Raw genomic sequence first — 12,056 nt, forward strand, 5'->3', positions numbered from 1 at the left:
TGAGAAAGAGGCCGTGGGTGAGACGGCCGAAGGTGAGGCGGCGGCCGAAGAAACTGTCGCCAATATTGATAACTTCAGGGACCCGTACGCCTGTACAGTTGGAGAGACGACCCTGAAGTTCTTAAAAAAGGATTTCGAGCAGTACAAGGAGTCCCTTCATTTGGGGGAGGGATTCGAGATACAAGTGCCCAGGAAAGCCATTGCTGTGGCTACTTGGGATGAGGAGAAGCCGCGCAAACGGGCGTTTTGCGTTTACAGGGCCGCCTTGGATGTAGGCCTCCGCTTCCCTTTTCATCCATTTGTCCGGACAGTTCTGGACGAATACGACATCGGCCTTTTCCAACTGACGCCAAACAGTTGGTTAAATATTTTAGGGTACCTAGTGACGTGCATCTGCAAGGATTTCACGCCAGACTTTGCGGTCTTCTGTGAGATGCACTCACTTACTCGGCTGGAGAAGGATGTGGATGGTTGGCTCGTCTTGAGTGCGACCAGGGATTACATGGTCATGGTCGACCGTGTCACCAAATGGAGGGACTGGAAGCACCGATTCTACCGCATCAAAACCCAAGATGCGGAGTTCAACCTTCGCATGAACAAGTGCCGTCCAGAACCAATTCAGCTCGGACGCGGGGACCATAGACCTGACAAGCCGCCCATCCATCCAAGCCACGAGCACCAGCTTGAGTACTTCAAGGTCAAGCGGGGTAACAAAACTGAACGTGTCCCTAGCCATTGGGTTCCTCTTGCCAATTGGCTTAGGGACACTACCTTCATGTCTGCTTACGGCCTGTACCAGAACATGCCCCAAGGTGGACACTTATATAAACTTTTTGTACGCACGTAGAGTTGTTAGAAAAATATTCTAACACTTTTGCATTTTTCTCTTTGCAGCGGAGGCGTACGCTATGCTTGATTCGGCCCAGAAAGGAGAGGTGGAGATGTCCGAGGTGGACTTGGCTCGTTACAAAGCTCGTTTCAAAATGTACGAGCAGCTCAAAGAGGTAAACACTTAGTTTATTTTTTGAGTTTCTCCTTCTTCATTGTGTCCGTTCTGCTATATTGGAAGGAGCCTGCTTCCTGAGTTTGCACGGACGCTTTTCGTCCGTTCAGGCATGCTGGAAGGGAGCTCCTTCCCCAATTCATACGGACGCCAACACATTCTTTGTCTTGTAAAATTTTTCTAACTTTGATTGTGTTTTTTGCAGTCCTCCTCTACTCCGAAGGCAAGGAGGAAGCAACCGGCCACGTCCACTCCTGATGCGAACGCATCTAAACGGAGGAAGACGGTTGCAACCAACACGCCTTCTAAATCCGCGGCCAAGGCAAAGTCGCAGACTGCTCAAACGCAGTCTCAAGGAGAACATGTAATACCCCGTATTTTTATACGTATTTTATTTAAAGTATGTATTTAATGAAATATTTAATTAGTTATAATCATTTTAATTAAAGCATTTTATTAATATTTTTATAAAAGGAAAGTTTATTTAATTATTTTTATTTTAAAAGATGGGGTTTTAATTTAAGAAATTTATTTTTAACAAGTTTTATTTGGGAAGGGATTAGGAAAATTAAAAGAGGAAAGTTTAGGGTAAAAGGGTTGATAGAGAAGGGGTATAAATATCTCACTTATGAGGCAAATCAACTTTGCCCAGAGTGGATAAAACCCAAGGTAAGCTTCTCCCCTTTTCTCCTTACTTTTCTTTCTTTTTTTCTTCCTCTTCCCCTTCCCCTTTCTCACGGCCGGCCACCACCTCAGCCACACACGTGGCCGGACCACCACCGCACGCCACCATTGCTGCCGGCGCACGGCCAGCAGCTGCAGCGGCAGGCGGCAGCAGCCCAGCCTTGCCGCGGTGGCTGCTGCTGCGTGTTTGGCTCTCGAAAAAAAAAAATTTAATCTTTCTTGTTTTTATTTAATCTATGCTTAGATCTAATTATAAATTATGAGTTTTGGGATTAAAACTTGATGTTTGAATGTTGTAATTATGTTAATTAATTTTCAGATTTGATTTTAATTAAAAAGCCCCAATTTTTGAAACCCTAGGTTCTTGATTTATGAAATTATAAAAGTATATGATGTATTAATGTTTAGACCTTTAATTTAAGTGCTTTAAGACTAATTTTCAGCAAGTTTTAATTATAAAAATAGTGCAGGAATTTTAAGTAGAAACCTAAATTTTATGTTTTTAAAGGGAATTTAAATTACCCATTAAAGGGGACTTAATTATGGTGTTCTAAATATAATTTCAGCTTATTCTAATTAATTTATGAAGGGTTTTAAAATAGTATATATTGCTGGAAATTTGTTTAGAGTGGACTTTGATACACTATTATAATTTTAATGTGTAGGAGACTTTGAAGTAAGCGATTTTCACTAGTCGTGGCGAATTTAAGATCATATTCAAGGTACGTTCGCGTACTTAGCATATTTGATGATGTAGAATCATGTTAGGTTTGGTTTCAATCAATTACAAGTAGTATCACGCTAAGGTTCATGTATTAAGTTGAGAATTATTAGTATTGGTGATTGAATTATGAAGCATGAATTTATTTGTGATGAACGATGGATTGGAAATTATATTTTTGGCATGAGTGTATGGACTACATATTTATTTATGGCATGTTAGAGAGCATGTTTAATTAAACTAATTGTTTAATTATGTTTGGAATATTGAAAAGGAATTTTATTATAGTTCATATAATTTTTATTGATGCTTTAAGCATGAAGAAGGAGCTATATAAGTGTTTATGTACACAAGGAATAAATTGTATGTTGGTGCCTTTGTGCACTTAAGGTGTTTTTAACACCGAGGGATAGGATTGTTAGCGCTTTATGCGTTTACAGTGTCTATGACATTGAGGTAGAATTAGGGATGTCAGTGGGACGGGTCAAGTAGGAGACCCGCCCCATCCCCGCCCCAGTGGGGCGGGGATGGATCTCGGTTTGGCGGGTGGTGGGGCGGGGATGGGGATAAAAACCATACCCGCCATGGGTGATGGGGCGGGGGTGGATTTTAAGTTGTACCCGCCCCATCCCCGCCCCGCCCCACTTGCCCCACTTCGTACCCGCCCCATCCCCACCTCATACCCACATCTATATATCTTTTAAAGCAAAATTACATACTTTTATACTATTTATAAAATAATTACGTGAAATACAATATTAATTATGATACTTTGTATGACACTTATATTATAACACAAAAATGTGTGTAGAATGTTTTATTTTATAATTCGTATTAATTATGTAGGATTGTGTATTTGAGATACGAAGATTAGGTGGATCTTGGGTGGGGATTAGACGGGTCTTGGGTGGGGATTAGGCGGGGATGGATATCCAAGTGGGGGGTGGGGCGGGGATGGTTTCGGAGCGGTACCCGGTGGGGCGGGGACGGGGATGAAAATTGGACCCGCCGCGGGGATGGGGATGGGGATGGGGATGAGGATGAAAATATTGGGTGGGGATGGGGATGGGAATGCTAACATCCGCCCCGCCCCGCCCCATTGACATCCCTAGGTAGAATTAAAAAGGGTTCAACATTAAATATTATGTGGTCACTAAATATTCAAGAATTAAATTGGTATGTTTGAATGGTTGAATTATTATCGATGATTGAATTATTATGCTTTGAGAGTCATCACTAAGTCTAATAATATGTAAATAACGTAAAGTGAAAGAGATTACGCACCAAAACTCTTGGAACGTATATACCTTGAGTATGAACATATGGGGGGAGTTATGGGGTTTTATATTTAACCATAACTTCTAATGGAGTACAAGACGATGTATATTCCCTTTTATTATTATTATTATTATTATTATTATTATTATTATTATTATTATTATTATTATTATTATTATTATTATTATGCGCTGGAATTCCGCCACCAATGTGTGGCACAGGTGATGCTGGCACGATTAGCTCCCGTGTCAGTGGTCCTCAATTCATTGAGGAAGGTTTGGTTAAGTTAGAAACCCGTTCGATGCGTAATCAACGCTAAATAAATTATTTAGTGTCCAATTAAAGAGTCTTGTTTTTTGTTGTGTGTGCTTGTAAACAGGTGCAGTGAGGTAAGTGTGTGTAATGCTAGGAGTTGCATGATAGTGTGTTTACATACGCTTATGTACTCAGCTTTGCTGATTGTGTGTTTTGTTTGTGTCTGGCTATGTCTTTACCTTGGCCCTACGATGATCCATTCTAATGGAGAGTAGTGGGGACAAGTAGAGATACTCTTTTCAGGTATTGAGGCATGTTCATGATGGGGCATGAGTGAAGAGAGAACTATGCTAGTTTTCATTAGGATGTGATATGTTTATATTTTGAATATTTTGTTTTATTATTTGTTGGACTAACATTATTATTTGATTGGACGGTTTTGAATAAGGGCCTTGAAGGTTCCAAGTTGTAGTGGTTATTATTTAACTTGGTTTTGTTGATTTCCAACTTTACTTTCGTTTAGTTCGGTTTTTTTAAATTGTGTTATTTCTTAGTTTGACTTTCAAAACTTCCGCTGTGTGTCTTTGATAATTGCCTTAGCCGTTTTTACGGTGGCGGTAATGTCTTAGATATTCCTAAATCGTGTTTTAAAGAGGGTAAAGTGTATTTTAAAGGGAAGGAATTTCTAGGGTGTTACAGAACAGCCCCGGCTGACACAAAGCGGGGTCTCCAAGCCCGTGGAACCTGTTGCTGATCAGGTCCACGATGCGTCCGTCCCTTCGGACGGTGGGGATAAGTCAACCCTAGAGAAAATGACCGGCTCCTTTACGATTCCGGGAGTCGAGATAGTCAAAAAATCTGACTGGCTACATGCCAGTCAGTCGGCCAGCGATGCTGATGCTGGTCGTCCAGGAAACGAGGGGGAGGCCTCTTTGCCGCCTCCTCCCATCGCTCACTCTCCTCCAAGCTTCTCCACTGGTTAGCCTGTTTGCTTTATTCTTGTACATTTAGGTTTGTACTTGTAAATTTTAACTAACTCTTTTTGAACGGCCGCATGCAGATATCTCAGAGGAGTTGCAGATGAGACTGCCCGGCCAGTCGCTGACTGGTGCGGACAGAAAAGCAATGCGCGAGGCCATGGTCCGCGCAGCTCCCCAAGCGCAGCGTGACAAGCTGCGGGGAATAAATGAGGGCTTCCTCGGCCCTATGCTCAACTGTAGTGCTGAGGTACGCCTCCTTTTCTTTATACTTTTTTCTTTCCTATACTTAGCCAATTTTTATATATTTGACTAAGATTCCTTCTTTTGTCCGCAGCTCTTCCTCCGCCTGAACGCCTTCCTTGACTAGAAGGACAAAGAGAACGAGCGGTTGAAGCAGGCTCAGCTCGAAATTCTGAAGGCCGAGGATGCTAAAGCTGGGACGGCCGCCGTCCAAAGGGTGCACTTCGAGACCCAGATAACCGCGCTGGTCGACAAGGCAGCGCGGCAAACTGAAGACCTGGTCAAACTGGGCAAGGCGCTCAACGAGGAGTCCTTGGCCAGGGAGGCCATGCGGGTTGAGAGGGACGAGGTCGTCCTAGAGAAAGAAAAATGGAGGCTGGGCTTCGAGGCATCTGAGGCCTTGAAGAGTGAGCTGAGGTTGGCCTAAGCTAACCTTAAGTCTGCTCTGGACGAAGCGGACGCGCTGAAGGTCGAGGTGGAGACCTTGAAGAAGTCCATTGCGGACTATGAGGAGCAACTGAAAACTCCTCGGCCACCCAGCGCGGAAGAAATTGTCCGCATTGAGCAGAATGCCGAAGACCGTCTGAAGGCATACTTCTTCGATGCTTTTGACTTGATGGTGGATGAGGGTGAAGCCGCCTATTATGAGGAACGCTTCAAGAAGCGGCTGCACTACGTCTGCCTCAGAGAAGAGGCAAAGAAGGCCGGCCAGCCTCCTCCTGAGCTAGTAGTTACTTCCCCCGAGTCTGGAGAGGACGGGGATGAGGAGGAGGAGGCGGACGATGGGGCTGCCAAGGCCAAGGACGCCAAAAATGCGGAGGAGCCTGCCAAAGATAATACGGCTAAGTAGAGCTCAGGTCCTCCAGCAGTCGTCTACTCAGCTTTCCAGCTTTCTTTCTTTTTTCAGCTTTCACTTAGCTTTTGTTGTAACTTTTCTTTTTTCTTTTGTTTTGTATTTTGAGGCCGCCTGTTTGAGCGGTTTTGTACACATTTCGGCCGCCTTTGCGCGGTCTCATTAATGAAAAAATTTGAGCGGTTCTTTCACTTCTGTTTCATACTTAGCAATTTTTGCATACTTAGAATTTTTGCAATTTCGTGCTTTTTGAATGCTTTTCATACGTCTAAATATTATGCATTTCCGTACGTTCCTAGGGGTATGCCCCTTTATTCGGTGTTCGCCTAGTCCATTCTCTAAGTGGTTTGATTAACTTGGTAGTTTTTATGCCTTAAAGGTTATGACAACTAGCAAGTTAATCAAATCATAGTAATGATTGCCCTTGGACTAGGTGAAGCACCGAATCAATTTAATTGGCCGTTCGGCTATCATTGTACGAGTAGTCCATTGAATCTATCGGTCGGACGCACCCTAGAAATCCCAAGTATTATCTCAACTTAGAGCAGATTCCTTGCTCGACCAGGCTAAACTCCTAGGTATGCCCTTGCCCTATTTGTAAAGGACACTTGCTTTCTACACAAGTTCGGAATACCTTGCCTCAATCGTCCGCCTAGAATTGGGCGGACGCATTATTCTCTGAATTAAATCGGTTTTTTTTTTTTTTTTTTTTTTGTGGCCGAATTGCTATATTGGGAGCCACCTTGCTTCCTTTTCACTTCGGCCATTTAGTAAGAATGATAAGCCGTGTTGCTATATTGGAAGCAACTTAGAAAATCATTTCATTCGGCCTTTAATCACAAATAATAATATGCAAATAAATATAAGTAAAACAGCAAATAGTTCAACAATGCCTTACTTTTCATTAATTTTGTCAAAAGTACATTGTTGTGGCCGTATGGCTTTAATTACAAGGCTCGGTCAGTAGACCTAGCTGTATACACAGCTTTTTGGCTAAGTACTTAAAGAAAACTTAAACATGATATTTCTTCAGATTATTAGTGTTCCATGTCCGTGGGATCTGACGGCCATCAATTGCCTCAGGGCGATATGTGTCGTCTCGGACTTCTTCCCTGATTCGGTACGGCCCCTCCCAATTTGGGGTCAACTTGCCATCCTCATTGGCACGGCCAACAGCTTCCATTTTTCTCAACACTAGATCCCCCATTTTGAGCGGCCGCTTAGACACTCGGCGGTTATATGCCCTTGTCATCCTTAAGCGATAAATTTCATGTCTAAGCGCCGCATTGCCCCTAGCTTCTAGAAGAAAGTCTAGGGCGGTCTTCATGGCCTCCCAATTGGCCGATTCATCATAAAGCATTACCCGAAAAGTGGGCTCGTACATTTCAATTGGGAGTACAGCCTCAGCTCCATAGAAAAAAACGAATGGAGTCTCCCCTGTAGAACTTTTTGCTGTTGTCCGTATGGACCATAACACATTAACCAACTCGTCTGCCCATAGGCGGCCTGCTTTTTTAAGCTTGCGCTTGATCCCATTTGAAATCAACTTGTTATAGGCCTCAACTTGACCATTGGCTTGTGGTCGGCCGACTGAGGCAAAACAATGAGTTATGCCTTGGTCTCCCAACCATTCCTTGAGTTGGCGCGTCTCAAACTGAGGTCCGTTGTCGAACACCATTGACTAAGGTACCCCATACCGAGTGATTATGCTCTTCCAAATGAAGGCTGACACATCCGTCCATTTGATGCCCCGGACGGCCTCAGCTTCAACCCATTTAGTGAATTAGTCTACTGCCACTAGTACATATCTTCTCTGGCCGGATGCAGGAGTATACGGCCCCAAAATGTCCATGCCCCATTTAGCAAAAGGAAGCGGACTACTGATGGTTGATAGACTATTTGCTGGACGATGAATAAGGGTTGAATATCTCTGGCACTTGTCACATTTTTTCACCATTTTCATGGCGTCCGAATTCAAGCTCGGCCAGTAATAACCCAAATGTGTCGCTTTTTCAGCTAAGGCTCGTCCTCCAATATGTGAGCCACAATGTCCCTGATGAAGGTCGTCCAACACATCATGCCCTCTTTCAGGAGTTATACACTTAAGGTAAGGCTTCACAAAGGATTTCTTAAATAGTTCCCCATCCTTCATCTCGAACCAGGCCGCTCTCCTCTTCATTAGCCAACTCTCTTTTGGGTCGTCCGGAAGTATTCCATCCCTTAAGTAGGAAATAATTCCGTCCATCCAGGTTGAACTTCTATCTATTATCTGAATGGGCTCGGCATCAATGCTCCTTTTCTCCTTTACTTCCCAAAACACTGATCTTGGAGTATCACATGATGCCGAGGAAGCCAATTTGGAGAGGGCGTCCGCTTGATGATTTTCTGAACGAGGAACTTGTTTGAGAGAGAAATGTTCTAGGCCCTCGGCCTCATCTTTTACTAGCTGCATGTACTTCATCATGGCCGGCTCCCTGGCTTCGAAGCCACCATTGACTTGGTGAACTATTAGCCGGGAGTCCGAGCATACTTCAACTTTGGTTGCCCCGGCCGCTTTACACATCCTTAGGCCGGCCAACAATGCTTCGTACTCAGCTTCATTGTTTGACGCTTGGAACTGAAATCTCAATGCGTACTCATACTTGTCTCCCTTAGGAGATTCACATATAATACCAGCGCCACACCCGGTCGCTGTTGCACTACCGTCCACAAACACTTTCCAAACTTGGTCCCTGGCCGGCTGAAGATCAGGCCGTGTCATTTCAGCCAAAAATTCCGCAAAAGCCTGCCCCTTGATTGCCTTCCTTGGTTCAAACACAAGGTCAAAACCTCTGAGCTCCAAGGCCCACTTGAGCATGCGGCCACTTGCCTCTAATGTTGAGAACGGCTTCTTCAAGGGTTGGTCTATGTAAACCACAATTGAATGTGCCAAAAAGTATGGTCGCAGCTTCTTCGATGCCATGTACAAGGCCAGGCCAAATTTTTCAATTGGGGGGTACTTAAGCTCAGCATTGTGAAGTACATGGCTGATAAAATACACTGGGACCTGATGGACGTCCCTCTCAGCAAGAAGGACGGCACTTAGAGAGTGTTCAGAGATGGCAAGATAGATGTATAGCTTCTCATTCCTGAGTGGACTGACGAGGCGAGGCAATGTATGCAAGTGACTCTTCAACTATACGAATGCTTCCTCGGCCTCCTCTGTCCACTCGAACATGGCTTTCTTCTTAATGGTTTGAAAAACGTAACGGCACTTATCCCCTAACCTTGACAAAAATCTTCCAAGGGCTGCTAAACAGCCGGTCAGTCTTTGCACTTCCTTGATTGTTCTCGGAGACTTCATGTCAAGGACGGCTTGAATTTTTTCAAGGTTGGCCTCAATTCCACGTTGATCAATCAAAAATCCAATAAACTTGCCGGACTCAACACCAAATACACACTTCTTTGGATTTAACATCATCTTATGCCGCCTGAGTTCGGTGAACGTTTCTCGTAGATCCTTGAGATGGTCGGCCGGCTCTTTTGACTTGACAATCATGTCATCAATGTATGCCTCCATGTTCCGGCCGAGCTGGTCTCTAAAGACTGTATTAACAAGCCTCTGAAATGTAGCAGGGGCGTTCTTGAGGCCGAATGGCATAACTTTGTAACAGTACAACCCCTGCTCGGTCACAAACGCTGTTTTCTCTTGATCGTCTTCCCACAAAGGAATTTGATGGAATCCGGAGTATGCGTCCATGAAACTCATTAGGGCGTGTCCAGCCGTAGAGTCAACCAAACGGTTAATCTTAGGCAAGGGGAAGCTATCCTTAGGACACGCCTTGTTCAAGTCCGTGTAATCCACGCACATCCTCCAAGTCCCATTCGGATTTTTCACAAGAACTACATTGGCCACCCAATCTGGGTAGAAGCATTGCCGAATGAAACCGGCGTCCAGCAGCTTTTTCACCTCTGCTGCGGCCGCCTGATTCCTCTCTTCTCCGTGATTTCTCTTCTTCTGGCGGACAGGCTTTATCAGAGGGTTCACGGCCAACTTGTGCACGGCCAGGTCAGGACTTATTCCTGGCATTTCACCAACTTCAAATGCAAACACATCTTTGAATTCTCTTAACAGCTGAACTAACTCATCCCCAAGCAATCCCAAAGCTATAGTGCCAACACTAACTGTCCGTTCTGGGTGGTTGGAGTCAAGCACTATATCCTGGTGGTTGCCGGCCGGCTGGGGCCTCAACTCATCTGGCCGGCCGACAGTCATTAATTGCTAGGCTTCTTCTGCCCTGGCCGCCTTACGCTTCTGGCCGACCTGGTATGCTGGGAGTGAGGTTCCTTCTTCCTTAGGCTCGGACAATTTTGGGCCGCGCGCTGTTGGCTTCACGGCCAGCTGATTACATTCCTTAGCCATTTTCTGACTTCCTTGAATTGTTCCAATTTTTCCGTCCGACCTTTCAAACTTTAGCAACATTAAGTGGGGTACTATGACCGCCTTGGCTGCATTCAGAGTGGGGCGGCCAAGGATGACGTTGTACCCGGTCAATTCTTTGACAACAAGGAAGCGGACGACCATGTCTCTTCCTTCTCCCTTCTGCCCGAAACGGATGGGAAGGTCAATCCGTCCGACTGGATGAATGATATTCCCCCCAAATCCTACCAAGGGGTGAGTTATATCCTGGAGAGCATCTTTTGGGAAGCTTAAATTCCTCAAGGCAGACAGGCTGATGATATCGGCCGAACTCCCCGTATCGATCAATATCCGTCCCACCTTCAAATTTGCTATCTTCATTACAAAGACCATGGGATCATTGTGCAAAGCCCTGACCTCTCCACGGTCAGCCTCACTTATGATCACTTCAGGAAATGGCTCGGCCTTAACAGCGTCCGTTTGCATCACATTTGACAGGTTTCGAGCGTCCTGCTTGATTCCTTTCATGGTAGGGCCGCCTGAAGCAAAGCCTCCTTATATCACGACCACAAAACCTGAATCAGTGCTATTCCCATCATCATCCTTGTCATTTTTCTTATCACTTTGTTGCTTTTTCTCGGACGTGTTGTCTGTCCGTTTGAAGGTGAATTTGGACTTGGTCACATAGGGTTTCAGTAGACCCTTGTCGGCCAACTTATCCAACAGCCTCTTCAGATTAATACACTCGTTCGTGTCATGACCCACATCCTTGTGGTAATGACAATACTTGTTCTTGTTTCTGTATTAGGCCGAGCCTCTCAAAGGCTGAGGCTTCTCAAACTCAAACTTGTCTTTTATCTCCATCAAAATGGAGTAGCCATCCTTGTTGAACTCATACTGAGGCTCATACGTCTTGCTTTTCTTTGACTTGGGTTGCTTGTCATCAGCCACCCAGATTTCTTTTCTTTTGTTTCCTTCTCTCTTTCGGTCGGCCGAGTCTTGCTGAGAAGATTGCTTCTTCTCAGCCCCCTTGGCCGGCTGTTCTGATTTGGTGAGCGAACAAAAGTCCGCGGCCTCAATATAGGCTTCGGCTTCCCGCAATACGCCTGCGTATGACTGAATCTTTTTTCTTACCAAATCGAACTTAAAACCATTATGCCTTAATCCCCGGAGAAATTCTGAGTATGCCATTTCATCTGGAAGATTATGAATTTGGGCTTTTTCCTGGTTAAATCTTTGGACGTACGAGCGTAGTCCTTCATTCTTTCCTTGGACAATTGTTGCCAAGTTGAGACTTGTCTTTCTTGGTGGGATGTTGTATGTGAAGTTTCCCACAAACAACAAACTGAGGGTAGTAAAACAATTGATGCATCCAGCTGGAAAGCTGTTAAACCAATCCTGGGCCACCCCTTTGAGAGTGGTCGGGAAGCATCTGCACCATGTAGCATCGTCTACACTTTGCAAGTACATCAAGTTCCTGTACGAGGTAATGTGCTCCTCTGGGTTGCCCGTACCATCATAGGCACCCACTAGTACACTCTTCACTTTTGCTGGTTGAGGGGACGCTAATATGTCTTGCGAAAATGGAGGCGGCTTATCTCCCAAATTCAACAAACGCATTTGCCAATCAATGGGCTGAGGCT

The sequence above is a fragment of the Chenopodium album genome, chromosome 26 (genome assembly GCF_948465745.1).
Source record: "Chenopodium album chromosome 26, dcCheAlbu1.1, whole genome shotgun sequence".
NCBI classification, from domain to species: domain Eukaryota; kingdom Viridiplantae; phylum Streptophyta; class Magnoliopsida; order Caryophyllales; family Amaranthaceae; genus Chenopodium; species Chenopodium album.